At 41.2% G+C, this 14,242-nt stretch overlaps 1 protein-coding gene across 6 annotated transcripts in view; it reads left to right on the forward strand.

Moving 5' to 3' along the window:
• The window catches only part of SASH1 (SAM and SH3 domain containing 1), a 523,157-nt gene that overhangs the window by 404,299 nt on the left and 104,616 nt on the right, over positions 1–14,242 (forward strand). The window lies entirely within an intron of this gene.

Raw genomic sequence — 14,242 nt, forward strand, 5'->3', positions numbered from 1 at the left:
ATTTGAATTTCTTATCAAAGTAATAAAGAAACAAACCAAAAGAGAGAGAGACGCCAGCTGATAATACTGTGATAACATGTAATTACATACTGGCTAGCATACTTTGGGGAGAGGAATTTGATAGGAAGCCAGGGAACCTGGAAATCTGGAGATGGGGAAGAGATGCCCAGCTGATAGCAGCAACAAAAGGCGCAGGGGAAGTTCCTGCCAGTTTCTCCCAGAACTTGCAGCAGGAATGTTGTCCCTTCATGCACTTCCAGCATCTCATACAAGTGTCTCCACTTCTCTGATGTCTGTTTGGTGCCCAGAGTTCACACTGGCTTCAGGTATAAACACTCTGCTGTCATAACAAAACGTGTGGGCAGCAGAATGGATAGGCAGCTGGGTCCTGGCTGTGGTGGGGCATACATTTGGAAACAGGATGTACTCAACTCTTCTAGTGTCTGCAAAATGTCCATGGTACTGTGAGCTCGCTCTGAAAGCCCTTGGGAACATTCCAGCTCAAAGGACTTTTGTTACTTTGAAGTGTGTTTTAAATTGCATCCCAGTTGCAAGAGTTAGGGTAAACCTATCAGGATAACTTCTGCTCTCCAAACTGGCACCTCTCATTTTTCCTTTTTTACAAAGCCATGAAGTGGACTATATTTTGCCTTCAGATAAAGGGTTTGGAATGGAGAGTGGCTTTCAGTTTATATGTTTCATTTTATTTTTCAAGCATAACCTGTTGCATCTCCTTCCCCTCTGGTCTCCACAAAATGTTATGCCTAGCTACGCTAATCCCTTTATGAAGAGAAAGATAACCTTTGGTCCAGGCTTTTTCTCTCATGTCAGGTCGTATAACACAGATGTCTCCATGAGACAGCAAGGTCTCCACAAGATTCTGTGCAGTCAGGAGTGATAGGAGTTTTTGGTTCTGGTGCCCGCTTTGCTCTTTCTGAAGGCAAACTTACAGTTTGCCTGGCTTTTGAATTACAGAGGAATAAGTATTGGAGGTTTTTATAGCTCTTCTTTGTCTGCTGAGAGCTGCTGTTTACTAGAGAGTATTCTAAGGTAAATTGGAATCTTGAGATATGTTCTTTTTTCTACTGTGTTGCTGTTTGCTGTGAATACCAGGTCTGTTATTAGTGTTTTGAAATACTTTTTCCTCCTATTTTTTACATTTTGGAAATTAGTCAACCAAGCTCACTCTTGCAGTGGCATGCAAGATTGACATAGTGCCTCCCTATTGTGGATATGAACAAATGACATTGTTTATAAACAGAAAGAAAATGTAAGAATTGGTGTGAGAAGTAGAAAAGTGTTGCATGCACAGATCACCAAATAATGGAATTGTACTGCACAGAATGCAGTGTGTTATGATACATGCATTAATTACAATTTTCTACGGGTGGAAACATTTCATTTTGAGTGCATCTCAGAACAAATAACGTTCCTTAGAATTAAATAGTGATTAATCTCACTTAGCGTGATGCCATCCATAACTGGATGTAAATTACTCTTGCTGGCACGCCTGCTGTGCAGGTGGTGGAGGCACTGGTGATGGCAGTGAGTGCAGCTGGATGGGGCATGAGGCAGGAGCGGAGGGTTGGCAATGTAGGTCGGGTCAGGGGAGAAGAACATTGCTGTCCTTTCAACCTTCAATTAAAGCTCCAAGACAAAAGCTAGAGCTCTAGCTTTGATTCTGGGCCAGTTCCTTCAGGGCCACCTTCTCTCCAGAGACTGTGTGATGCAAAAGTGGATGCTGGAGCACTGTGCCTTCTTGGAGTCTCCCTCAGTCATATAGCAACTCTGCTTCAGGCTCAGTCCTCTTATAGCTTTTTTTTCAGGCAGTGACACAAGCTTTGTTCATTTCCAGTTTGCCCATTATCGTGGTATTAATGGCTGGTGAGTATACTTTGTGTTGGGCTTTGGTAGGTTAAGAAATACAGGATGAATAAAAAGTACTTTATAATGATCCTGAAAAATAATTGATAACAATACCTGTTTTGAGAGAAAGTGCTGCTGATAGTTTTCTGCTTTGCTGTTGTGTGACCTGGACTATGACTAACAACCTGCAGCTTTGTCTGTGTCTTTTATTGGCTGTGGGAGGAGGCAGAGGCTGTGACCGTGCAAATGGCAAGGTTGCTTCACAGGAATTTGGATTCCACTTATTTGTGAAGAAATAGACAGAGAAGAGGAATGAGGCTTAATATGTGCAAATCTCTAAACAATTAGATTTCTGCTATAAAAGCACATTCTCCATTTAAGAAGTGTATACATGTACACGTGTGTGATGAGATAAAGAGGCATTGAAGGCTTTTAGTTATTCTATCTTAAAGAGGCTTGACTACCTCATTGACAGGGAAAAAAATCACAAAATGATTTACTAAAACGCATTCAAATCCAGGAATTCTCAACACAAACTTACATTATGAAAAATAGCTGCTCTTAAAGCAAGAAGAGCTGCACTGCTGCTGTCCAGTAGCAGGAATGCGAGCCAGGAGTGTGCCTGTTGGCCTTGTGTTCATCTCCTGGAGCTGGGTGAAATGTCTTTCCATGCTTAAAGCAACAGCAGACCTTCCTTGTGTGCCTCTGTGCTTTGTAACAGGAAGTTATAACAGGCTATTTCTATCTGGACTGAGATGTGTATAATGGAATACCTAACAGTTCAATTTCTTACAATGCCAGGTAAGTCTTTTTGAGCTTCATACTAGCTCCAGGGGCACGTTGCCTGTGAAGAGTTTGAAATTGAGAGTGAGGATTGTGTAACCTGCCAAGAGAACAGTTTTATGTAAGTTTTAAGCAGAAAATTAGATGAACAAGCTTAAGAATACAATACAACAATGATTTCTAAATGATTTTCAGGCTTCTTTACTAAATGTTGTACAATAAATGAGAGAACAAGATCCTGAGGTCTGTGTTGCTCAGAGTGCAGTCAGACTGGAGTGCTGTTTCAGGTCTGCTGTGCTACAGGCCTATTGGATTGTGCTGATTTTACCCCCCTGTGGCCCTGTACCAACATAAGCATGCTGTTGAGATCAGTTTATGTGATCAGGCCTGCAGATGAAAAGAATTAAAATGAAAAACAAGTCGTCCTTATGTGTGTGGATACACACACTCATAGAAGGTTATGAGTGTAATTATCAGGAATATAAATACATCTTTTTCAATGTCTTTTTCAATTGTTGTTACTGTATTTATGATGATAAACGGCATTTTACTCTGGTAACCATGTGTTAAAATTTTATGTCGCAGTGTTTTCTGCCTTTGGCCTATTCTGATTGTGTGGGAGGCCACATATAGAGGAGATTAGGTAACTATTTAATACAATAATAAAAGTGATATGTTGAAAGCTTTGTGATGGGCATGGCAGGAGTCAAACAGTGTTAATGAGAATATTAGCACTCCTGCTGCAGTGCTGAATGAAGAGCACCTGAGCAGCATCTTGGTGCTGGATGTTCCTGATCTCTTTTGCTCCTGGAGGTGCAGTGGGTGTGCAAAGAAAGATGAAGTCTAATTTCTTCACTGCTTACGTAAGAATGTCACGAGCCTAGGGCACAGGAGTTTACTTACACTGCAACCAAGCATGGCTCATGGGTTTTAAAAAAGATAGGAGAAACACCTTTTGCCATTTCTTTACAAGCTCTGTCATACTGAGCTCTATGGTTCTCCCAGTGCTGGCACCAGGCCGACCCTGCTGTGCAGAGCTGGCTCTCTTCTCTTGTGTACACTCAGTGATGGGGGGAAAATGGACTGGAGAGTACTGACCATGATGGTGCATTGCACCTCCCTGCTGATGGGGTGCATGTTCATGAAGTGAGTGTGTATCCACAGCTGGAGCTTCAGTGAAAACACATTAAAGTTGATTGCATTTCACTGCACTTCAGGAAAAAGCATTTTGGACTTTTAAGGTGTTCTGCTTGCCAGAATAATATCTTAGCACTCATAATCTGTGTCTTTAATAGATGTATATCACTGCTGTAGAATTTGTGGGGTTTACAGAGTTGTGGAGATCTCAGGTATTGCATTCTGCCTCTCTTAACCATATCTGTACAAGTTCTGAAATGCGTCCATCACTTTAGGATTTTGTACTCGTGGTCTCACAGCAGGAGCTTTCTGAGCGTTCTGACTTATGTAAAAAAAAAAAAACCCCTTTCAGACCAAAAGTTTATACCATCCTAGGGTTGGAACCAAATTGAAGGTTCTTAGGATCTAATTCTAGATTGAAGCTGATTACTTTCCTTTTTACCACCGCTTTTAGATTCGTTTTGTTAGCAGTATCACCATGTAGATGTAAATCTTCAGTAATACCAAAGAGTTGATTATTCTTGTGGATTTTCAATGATTAGCTAGCTTAGCACAGTAACTCTTCCACTTAAGCCAAAACGTGTACTTTGTGAGGATGAAAATCAGAAAAAAAAAATGTTTTAAATATAAAAGTAATTATATCTGTATGTAATACGCATCGCAACTTGAAGACTCTGACTTCCACTCCATTATCTGTCGTGTTCCCACCTCAGAATTCATAAATAACCACTGTATAACAGGAAAAGGGTGGAGACACTGCACACGGCATGTTGGTTTTAACTTCTATCTTCAGGTTTCCAACTTCAAGATGACCACGTTTACATTTCAAGAACTCCGTGCTTCAGAATGTTTTGTGGGGATTATGTCATGTTTTATATAAGAATTAGGGACAACAGATTTCCACATGCAACATACGTGAGCTGGAGACTGCAGTCCATTTTCCAAGGTTGTAAACAGTACCTGGGATGTGTTAGTGCTGCCAGGTGGTTGTTGTTACAAATGAGGCAGCAGCACTAGTTCAGTTCAAAAGCAGGTGGCTTTCTCTTCCCCCTCTGAATGCATATCCTTATGTCTATTTTCATTTCATTGGAGAAAAAGGACTGAGTAAAGGAAGTTTTCCTGCTGGCAGAGTGCGTTGGAAATCTCCAGACGTGGTAAATTCTTCGGACGTTTTTGTTTGTTTTTACATACCATACTGCTCTGAAGTTTCTCTGAGGTCGTGTTTTTGTTGTAGAGGAAAATGGCAGTTCCCGGTATCTCTTCTTAGTCATCCGAATTTCTCTTGGTGTTTCAGCTTGTAATGTTCCTACACTGCTTTCTGTGCAGTGTGTAAATAAACATTGAAAGATGCATATTTTTCATTATATTTTGTTCCCTGGTGTTTTACTCTGTTCAGTCTTTGAAGAGATTTGTAAAGAGATCTGTTTATTTCTTGTTTCATCAGTGGAGGTTGCTCAGCTGTAGACAGTGCAAAATGGTTCTCAGTCTTTAAAAATTCTGCTCTCCTCTTTAATTACTGCTACCTGAGTGTTTTGCAGTGAGGCATGAAATACAGTCTAATCCTCTGTCATCCTGCTCCCCTGTGGTGGCATGGTCTGTTGTTTAAGGAATTGAAGGGAAATTGGGGTATGTCACCTCTGTGAGGTACATTGTTTCTTGCTCAGCACACATCTCATGGTGTATTGTGTAGGTTTTGTGTCTGGAAGTGAGTATGTATATACACGCAGATGGGTAATGTGAAGCCCATGCTTTGCATGATATCTGTCTAAACTCAGGAAGTCAACCGAGAACATAAGGTCAAGGACCTAATCAGAATATTGGCGCGGCGATGAAGAATTACTTCATTCCACATATGGTGTGTGTTCATGCAGAGAAGAGAATGGCAAAGGATACTTCTGCAGATCCTTGTTGCAGACTCAACCCTGATGAATCTCATTGGGTTTGTTCGGTTTAGAGGTCGAGTTTTAACTACCAAAGTTGAAACAAAAGAAAGAGGTGTGAATCCTGAATTTTACTTTTCCTCTCTGGCAGACTGCTTCGTTCCTCAGGTTGTCTCTGCCAAGCTAATTGTGGTTTTTAATACTCATCTTAAATATGGATTCTTTTGTATACTTCGAATACAAAAGATTCTACAAATTCTTACTTTTTTTTTTTTCATCTGCCAAATCTAATTGCAACTACGGCATAGTGCTTGAAGATGGGTATTTATGGTGCAAACTGCCACAGAAAAGGTGAGGAGGAATATATTACATCTCTGGCCCTCCTCCCTCTCTTGGATAGAGCTGTTGCTGTGTAAGGCTCCAATTTGGAGCAGTTAAAAAAAAAAAAAAGTGACTGTCTCTATTCCAGACTTTCACCTCACTTAGAAAAATGCATTTAGTATAATGAGCAAATGGGTGATGGCACACATTAAATGTGCACTGTGCAGTGGTTCTGTATCCAGAGCTGTCTCTGTTTGGCTAGAAAAGTGGAGAAAGGATCTCAGTTGAGAAGTGATTACCTAGCTGGTAGCCACTAGGAAGAGGGATTTGGGAAGCTCATGTGGAAGGAAGAGTTGCAGCCTCCATGAGAGGAAATGAGCAAAGCGTGTGCTGAGACTTAGGAAGGGAAAGGTCAGCGTGCAGGCTGCCCTGAAGAGGCCTGGGCCTGATGGTGGGCCACAGAGTGTCAGTGGTGGCGTGGCTCTGAAATGACAGGGCTTGCTTCATTCCTAAAGTGGGATATCAGAAGGCAAAGCCCCTTGTGCCTGATTGGTTGCAACTTATTCTGGTTTTGCTTGAAGACAGACGTAAAGTGGGTTAAGCTGTTAATGAGTTTGTTAGTCATACTAGGTAATGCCAAGGTAGGTATTACCTGCAGGTGCTTCAAGTGGATAAGTTGTAGCAGAGGGCTGGCTAGCTGGGAGGGGATGAGGCTTGAGAGGGTTGTTGACTGCTGGATACAGCCAATGCCCGCATTGCCTGTTAACATGTAACTGATTCCCAACCAGCCCTGATACATAGTCATACCTCTAAAGCTTGGAAGAGAGATCTCACAGGTGTGATTCTCCTTCCTCTTTGTGGGAGGTGTCCTTTCAAGTCGTGATTCTTCATGCGTGAAGTAGCTTATTACTATGTATCCTCTGTTTTGGGCTGATAATGGTGCATGCTTTGAAAAGTGGTGTAATGTGTAATGCCTTCATTTTCCTCTGAGAGCTCCCTGCTGTTCTTACGGCTCTTCAGATTGGCCCAGGTACTTAAGGGTCACACGTGTCCTGCCACACTTGCTGGGTTTGTGGCTTGGTGTTCCCTGTGACTACAGGCTGTGCTTTCATCTCAGAAGTAGAATCTGAGGAAACTCATCCACTGCAAGCTTTCTTCTCATCTTACAATCTCTTTCACAGTTAGGTGAGATGTTTGTCTTCTGTATGACACCTTTCCTGACAAATGGTTAGTTTGCAGGACGCTCTCCTTTTGGTGTTCAGATTGCTGTGTTGTTGTGCAAGTGCCAGATTAGTTTACTGTTCAAGTCCAAGTGTCTTTATCTGCAGTTGCAGCCTTTTGACTTGTGGTTCAGGGCCTCGGGTTGATCACAACAAACTACTGGGTTTGGTAGAGACTCGTGATTTCTCACGTGCTTTACTGACAGTGAGATTCTGCCAGCTTCTGCTTTTTAGGTTCTCCTTTACCACGTGGGGATTTTCACAGAGATGCACCCCATCTGAAGCATAAAATATGATGTGCAACACTTGAGTAATGCATTCAGTGACCAGTGAAAGCATAAGTATTATCAGAGGGACACACAACTAGATAAACAGCTCCATGGGATTAAGCACCTTCTTGAAGCAAGCATGTAGCTTATTCCTTGCTGAGGCACTCCTGAAAGTAGTAAATTGCATGTTGCTCCTTCAGAGAAACATGTGTTTGAAACACCTGAGAGATGTGGCAACCACACATTTTTTCAAGCCTGGACTCTGTAGGAATTGCACTGTAGGTAGGTAGAAATATTTCTCTTTTATTTGAGTAAGAGGCCTCTTTAGCCTAATTAGGAAGCACTTTGGCAGTGATGAAGCAATATGGGCACAGCGGAATGCAAAATGCACATCTCTGTGCACAGCTGAAGGAAAATGTGCGAATAAAATACCAGATTCCAGAGCAGAAAGGATTATACACTGACAAGAGAGAGAATTCTTACTGCTAGGTTGATGTCCCTAATTGATATAAACAGGAAGCCCTGTGCAGTCTGTGGTAGTTAAAAGATACGCATCTAAATAATATTTAAATAGATTCTTGCATTTTTAAGACCCACTGGAGTATAATTGTATTCAACTTAATTAAATGAACCAAATACCCCTGATAGCTGTGCATTACTGCTCCTAAATAAAGCACTCTCTAAAGAGACTTCATGATGCTTAGTTAAAATGATAAAGCCTTAGCCCAGCACCATGAAGTGTTGCATGAGCAGTTTTATGTTTAGTTCAGCTCTGTGCTACCTGCGGCAGTTAAGAATAAGCATTGGTAGTGCTGTGTTGGAGTCAGAACCTGGCAATTCACTGAAGTACTTCAGTACAGAGTCAGTTTTTCTGTTTTTACTGTTTATGGGTATTATTTTATTAAGCTAAAAGCAGAAAGATGTGCTAAGAACAGCCCACGCAGCAAGTAAATGAGAGCAGTGGTGAAGTTAAGCATGTTGCTGTCTGGTTTCTGCTTCTGGCTCCCTGTGTAAACGCAGGCTGGCTATTTAAGCATGCTTGTTATTGCCACTGCTCCTCATAAATAACATGGCTGTCATTATGCCTGCCTCGCATACAAACTGGGATAAGCCCTTTCCTTCAAAACCAAAATATCTCCAAGAATAATATCCCTTGTGTCCTGACTGTTGAAAAAAAAAAAAAAAAAAAAAAGTGCCTTCATGAGAAAGACCAAAAGTAGAAGGAAGCTCCAAGTCTGCAGGAATGTATTGTTTGTCGGGCTCCATGCTTGTAGCCCCTTGATGTTGTGCTTGTGGCCATGGTGGGGTGCAGAATACGTGGATTTGGTGTGGATTCATCTTTGTGTTCAGTTCCCCTCTTCACAGGTCGCTGTGCCCTGTCTGTATGCAACTTTCCAGGGTTTTGGGGGTTTGATAGGGTTCTTTGCCTTGCTGCACTTCACCACAGCCTCTTTGCAGCCCTGTCCGGACACATGCAACCGGCTGACAAGGACCCAATGTGGGCACAGTGAGGTTATCCTCTGGAGGCTGCTGCTGAGACAGTGGGGCTGGGCAGTTTCTCCTGGCAGCATGAGCTGGGCTGGCGCAGGTTGCAGGAAACTGCTTCTTCTGCTGTTAAGATTACTTGGGGAAAAATGGATTTCTGCCATATTCAATTATGGTTATTTCCTTTTCTGGTAAAACACTGCCTGTCAGGAAGCAGTAGGAGTGAAGGAGAGGTTAATCTCCAAGCACGCAGAAGATTTGAATACATCTTCCAGACTGCTAGCTGCTGGATTTCCAGCAGGAAAGATCAGAAGAGTAGCAGAGTTTCAGAGAAAGCAACTTGAGTGCAGGCAGCTTTGTTTTCCAGGGCCCACAGCTTCCCTGCCCTCTGCACCAGTGGTCTGTGTCCCTGAATACTCAGCAGCTTGTGTCATGGGGCATAGTGGCCATGACGGACTCCCACATCTGCTCAGTGCATACCCACAGCCATCACCATGGGGTCTCATTGGGCCAGGGATGCTGCGGTCCTTCAGGAGAGTCAGGCTGGAAAATTGTGCTGGACCTGAGGCCTGGTGCCCAAAAAGAGGGGAAAACAGACCTTAGGAAAGAGAAATGAAGGGGAGAACAAACAATGTGGTGCTGAAGAAGCCAGGAAAAGGGGTGGGGAGGAAGAAGGATAAGAAATTTCTTTCAGTGAACTTTCCTTTTTCTGAGCAACTTATTTCCTGGTGAAAAGGATAGCAAAGTTTAAGTAAAGTTATTCTAACTGCTGTGGTGCTGGGATAGACATACAAGTAGAGAGACACAAATGTCAGAGGTGGTATTTGTCACTCTCACTTTATTATTATTATTATTTTTAATAGAACACCTAGCAAAATAATAATATACCATTTCTTCCCCAAAGAATTTAAAGAGTGAGAGAACTTAGCACTGGAAAAACAAATTAGTGCTTTATTTGAGAGAAACTAATGAGGGACCACCAAGTTGGATAAATAATTATTTTACTTAATTTTTTTTTTTTTTTTTACCTTGAGTAACGTGGTGACAATTACCTATACGCCCCTTGTATGTATCCCTAATAAGAACCTGCATATATTCCATCTTAGGCAAAAATTTCCTTGAGCTTCAACAATAAATATGTAAGAGATGCGGTGCTGTGAGGGTTTTTGCTGCTATATGTTCATGCATTAAGTTTTACAGATCCAAAGTTTTGTGCTTTCATTGCTGTTTATGATGTTGATACACACTCATTTCAAGATCAAAAGGATTCGGTTAGAATGAAATTCTGTAAAGCAAACAGATCAATGTATTGGTAGATGGTATTAATACTCTGCATGTCATTCCTGCATCGAGGTTGATTTACAGACAAATGGAGCCGCAAAATCAGCTGAAAAATTACTGCCTACTCCTTAAACAAGGTTGTCTTGGCTCACTCTTAAGAGTATGTTCACAGTTAAGCCCCTATTTTATAGCATTTTCTGACCATCCCCTCCTCCCCCACCCTGTAATTGAAATAGAAAACAAAATCAGAATTTCGTACAGCAGAATCATTGTTAAATAAGATTGCAGTGCTTCTTGGTTCATTGAGCTGCTTTAGTGCATTTCATTGTTTTACTGTATTGCACCAGTACATCCAGCTCAGAGGGAATCACCCTTTGTGAACATTGATAAAAAGAAGAAATCAGTTTTGACTACACTTGGATGTAAATTTGACCAATGTTTGCTTTATCCAAGTCTACCATACAGTTCATCCCCTTGCCAGATACTCTAAACCTGTGAGCTCAAACTTACTGACTTTCTAACTCAGTTGTCCAGAAATGCAGTCATCTACTGTGGTTGCTTTGTCTTTAAATATCCAAGTTGTTGTTTCTTCCTTGCATATTTTGCAAGTTCTTAGGGTCCTTTTTCAGGTTATTACTTTAAAGAGTTGTTCACAACTCAGTTACATAGGTCCCAACCTGCCACAGAATTGTTTTGTTGTGTTTGTTTTGTTTTGTTTTGAGTTTTTGGTCATATTGTGCTGGTTAGAAAAGATAGAATTTTAATGAGACCTTATACACTATTACAGTTGATTGGTCCATCTCACTGAGATGAGGACTTATTCCATCACCTACAGAAGATATTTGTTTTTTGTATATCCATTTCATTAGGCTTTAGCCTACCCAAACCTGCAACCACCCCCCATAGCATGCTGAAGTTCCTGATGCTGAAACAAGGGAGTTCACCTCCATCTCTGTAATGGTGCTTTAATAACATATAGTTCATTCTTAATTCTTGTCACTCTTCCGTATATCGTTTGTTCCCGTTCGCAGGTACCAGGGTAGTTGGTGTGTACAGAGGGATGCATTTCCAGTCAGTGTGGGAAAAAGATTTGGCAAATGCAGTGTGTGAAAGGAGGAGGCAGTGATAAACAGGGACACAAATTAGTGATAGGTGATGCCAGGTGCAGCTCTTGCATGGCTTGAGGAGTTGTTCATTTATGCTGCTTTACAAGCTGGCAGCAATTACCTGTGCCTCACTGATGGCCAGTTGGGTGGGTAGGGATGGCCTAGCAGTTATCACTGTAGGCTGAGAGTTCTGATCTGTTTTTTGGTGAGCTTATTGCAGATCACCTTGAGGAGAGGAGGGTGGAGGATAATATATTGTTATTAAGGAAGCTGGACACTAAGGATGCTTTGAACAAACTTTTTATTCAAAAAATTTGCATATGATCTTGTCCATCAAGATAACAAGCATCTGAAAGAGCTGGTTCTGCTTCTGATAAATACTCACTTTATAAGTATGTTGGAATGTAGATTTGCATAGATAGAACTTTTTCCTTTAGCATGTATATATATATATCTATATTTATTTATTTATTTATAAATTTTTGTTTAAAATTATTTTTTTACATAGAGGACTTCCTTGGTTGCATGCCAGAGAGAGAAATACTGATTTTAATTTACCATTGGGAGGAAAAGTAGATCCCATTTGTAAAGCTTTTAAGAGGTACTTTGTTACACCTGCAGATTTCAAGACTTTACAATGAAAAGTGAGGGAAAAAAGATGGAGGTGCGGTTGGTGAAGAAAGTGTTTGATTTGCAACAGCTTTGAAAAGAGAGTTTCTCTTGCTTTAATGATATGATAAGGTATTGTATATAATGGAAAAAGGTTACACGGCTGTGTGATAAAGTTTCTGGGTATAGAGACTGTACTCTGAATTTAGTGGGCTATATCAGTTATTTCACGTAAGTTATACAAAATCTTTTCTGTCATACTGCACCATGGTGCCTTCTATTTATTGTAAAGAATCTCGAATTGTTTAAAATATGCTGCTGAGAGATTGATAGTGTTATTAGATCTATTTTTATAGCCATCTGTAAAGCCACATAACTTAATGATTCAGTGCTCAGATGCCATAAAAATTAACAGAAAGTCTTCCATTGAATCAGTGTGATCTGTGTTTTCTTTGTTCTCTCAACATCCAGCTATAGAGAGGTCAAGGGAACCATGACAACCCTTCAACTCATCTAAAATAGCTGTTCTCAGTATAAAAATGTCATGACTCCTACACTGAGTATTTTATGCTTTCCCCTGAATATCAAGATGAGCGTGAGGCTCCCTGGCCTCCCTCTTCTCTCTCACTCACATTTCTGACCCCATTGACTGTCAAGATTGACTTTGAACTTGCCATTTTATGCATAGCGGAATTGTTTCTTCTCCTGAATGGAAAATTGTCCTTTCTGAGCCCTAGGAAGAGACAGAGACATTTTTATGGCAGCTTATTGGATATATTTTTAGCAGCAGCTGTTTTGAAGCTAAGCCAGAATGCAAAAAGTTGACCATATTCCTGGCAGAAATACATTGCTAGCAAAGGACAGGTAAGAGAGTCAGAAATTAATACTGTACACAATTATCATGAAGCTCTGCAGGTTTTCCTGTGGATGACTGCCCTCTTCATTTGAGTCTGTATTACTGTAATGTACACTAGTGCTACCAAGAGAGGCACGTGGAAATGTAACTGCTCTGTTTTGGAAAGATGTGTTCCTGATACAAGTCTGCCTCCTTACAAAGAACTGTGGAAGAATGTGAAATACAGTCTCTTTTAGATGAGAGGCCTAAATTCATGTGTTCATACAATTTGTAGTGCAGAAGGTGCTGTCACAGTTTTATCTCTATCTTTGTGTCTGTGATGGGGATGGCAGTTCCACAGCCAGCCCAAAAAGGGGGAGGGAGAAAGGGGAAAGGAACAAAAGCAAAAAAAGCAAACAATGGCAGTGATCTGAGGAGGAAAATAAATTTAGTTTTCTAATTATAATAGCCACATCATGGTTGCTTAGGGCCCACATTCGGAAAAAGTGTTAAATGGGCTGGTGCATTGTTCAGAGTTGTCTGATGGAAACCTGAGCATCCCTTGCTGTCTAGGCAGGCTAGTTCTGCTTAGCTCTGAAGATCTTTTTGAATGTGTGAAGTCCTGTTGAAAGCAGTGCTTTTCTTATTCACAAACATGTTCCCTTTCCACAGATGTTCCCATTTCACAACTTTTTTTGGTCCTTTTTCCTTCTCTCCAGCCCAAACAAGCCTGTTTGCTCTGGACCACATTCTGGCTTTCATTTCTGTACTCCTTACAGCTATCCAAACCAAAGGTATTATTTAAACTTACGATCATGTTCCACACATTTTTGGTAGGTGTCCCTGTTAAGATCCAAGTGCCAGAAATAAGCTGCTCATATTTACAGCCATTCTCCACACAGTAGTCCTGTGTCTCAAGTATGGAAATGAATTTTTCACATCTTGGGCTGAGAAGGTCAAAAGCATGCCTTTGTCAGGATATGATTGTAGAGCATTGCAAAAGACCATCTTCACTTTGACCGTGTCCTTTCCATATACATTGATCAGCAGTCAAACTAGTCAATTTTTCCTGCCAGTTTCTGAGCTGTTCCTAACCTCCCAGGATTATTCCTGTGCTGTGGCCGTAGCTGGAATGGATTGTAAGTGATTGTAACTTGTGTGGCTGCTTTGTGTGCTGTCATCTGTATTGCCATATGCAGCTGGAGACCCCTCTTTCTGACCAAACAGGCTCATAGCATTCACATTTATTTTACAAGTTAGAGATTCTCACAGTTGCATGAATTCCACCCCCTGGCTTGGAGAATGAGTGCATTTGTCTAATAACCAAGACCTCTTTCCTGGCATCTGTAGCTACTAGAATAGGGGGATGGGGTGGAATGTGCAGCTTTGTAATACTCTGTCAGAATCTGAGGTAGTGAAGTACAAACTGTCATCGATGGTTTTTGGTTTG

The sequence above is a fragment of the Phasianus colchicus genome, chromosome 2 (genome assembly GCF_987193195.1).
Source record: "Phasianus colchicus chromosome 2, bPhaCol1.hap1.1, whole genome shotgun sequence".
Classification (NCBI taxonomy): Eukaryota; Metazoa; Chordata; class Aves; order Galliformes; family Phasianidae; genus Phasianus; species Phasianus colchicus.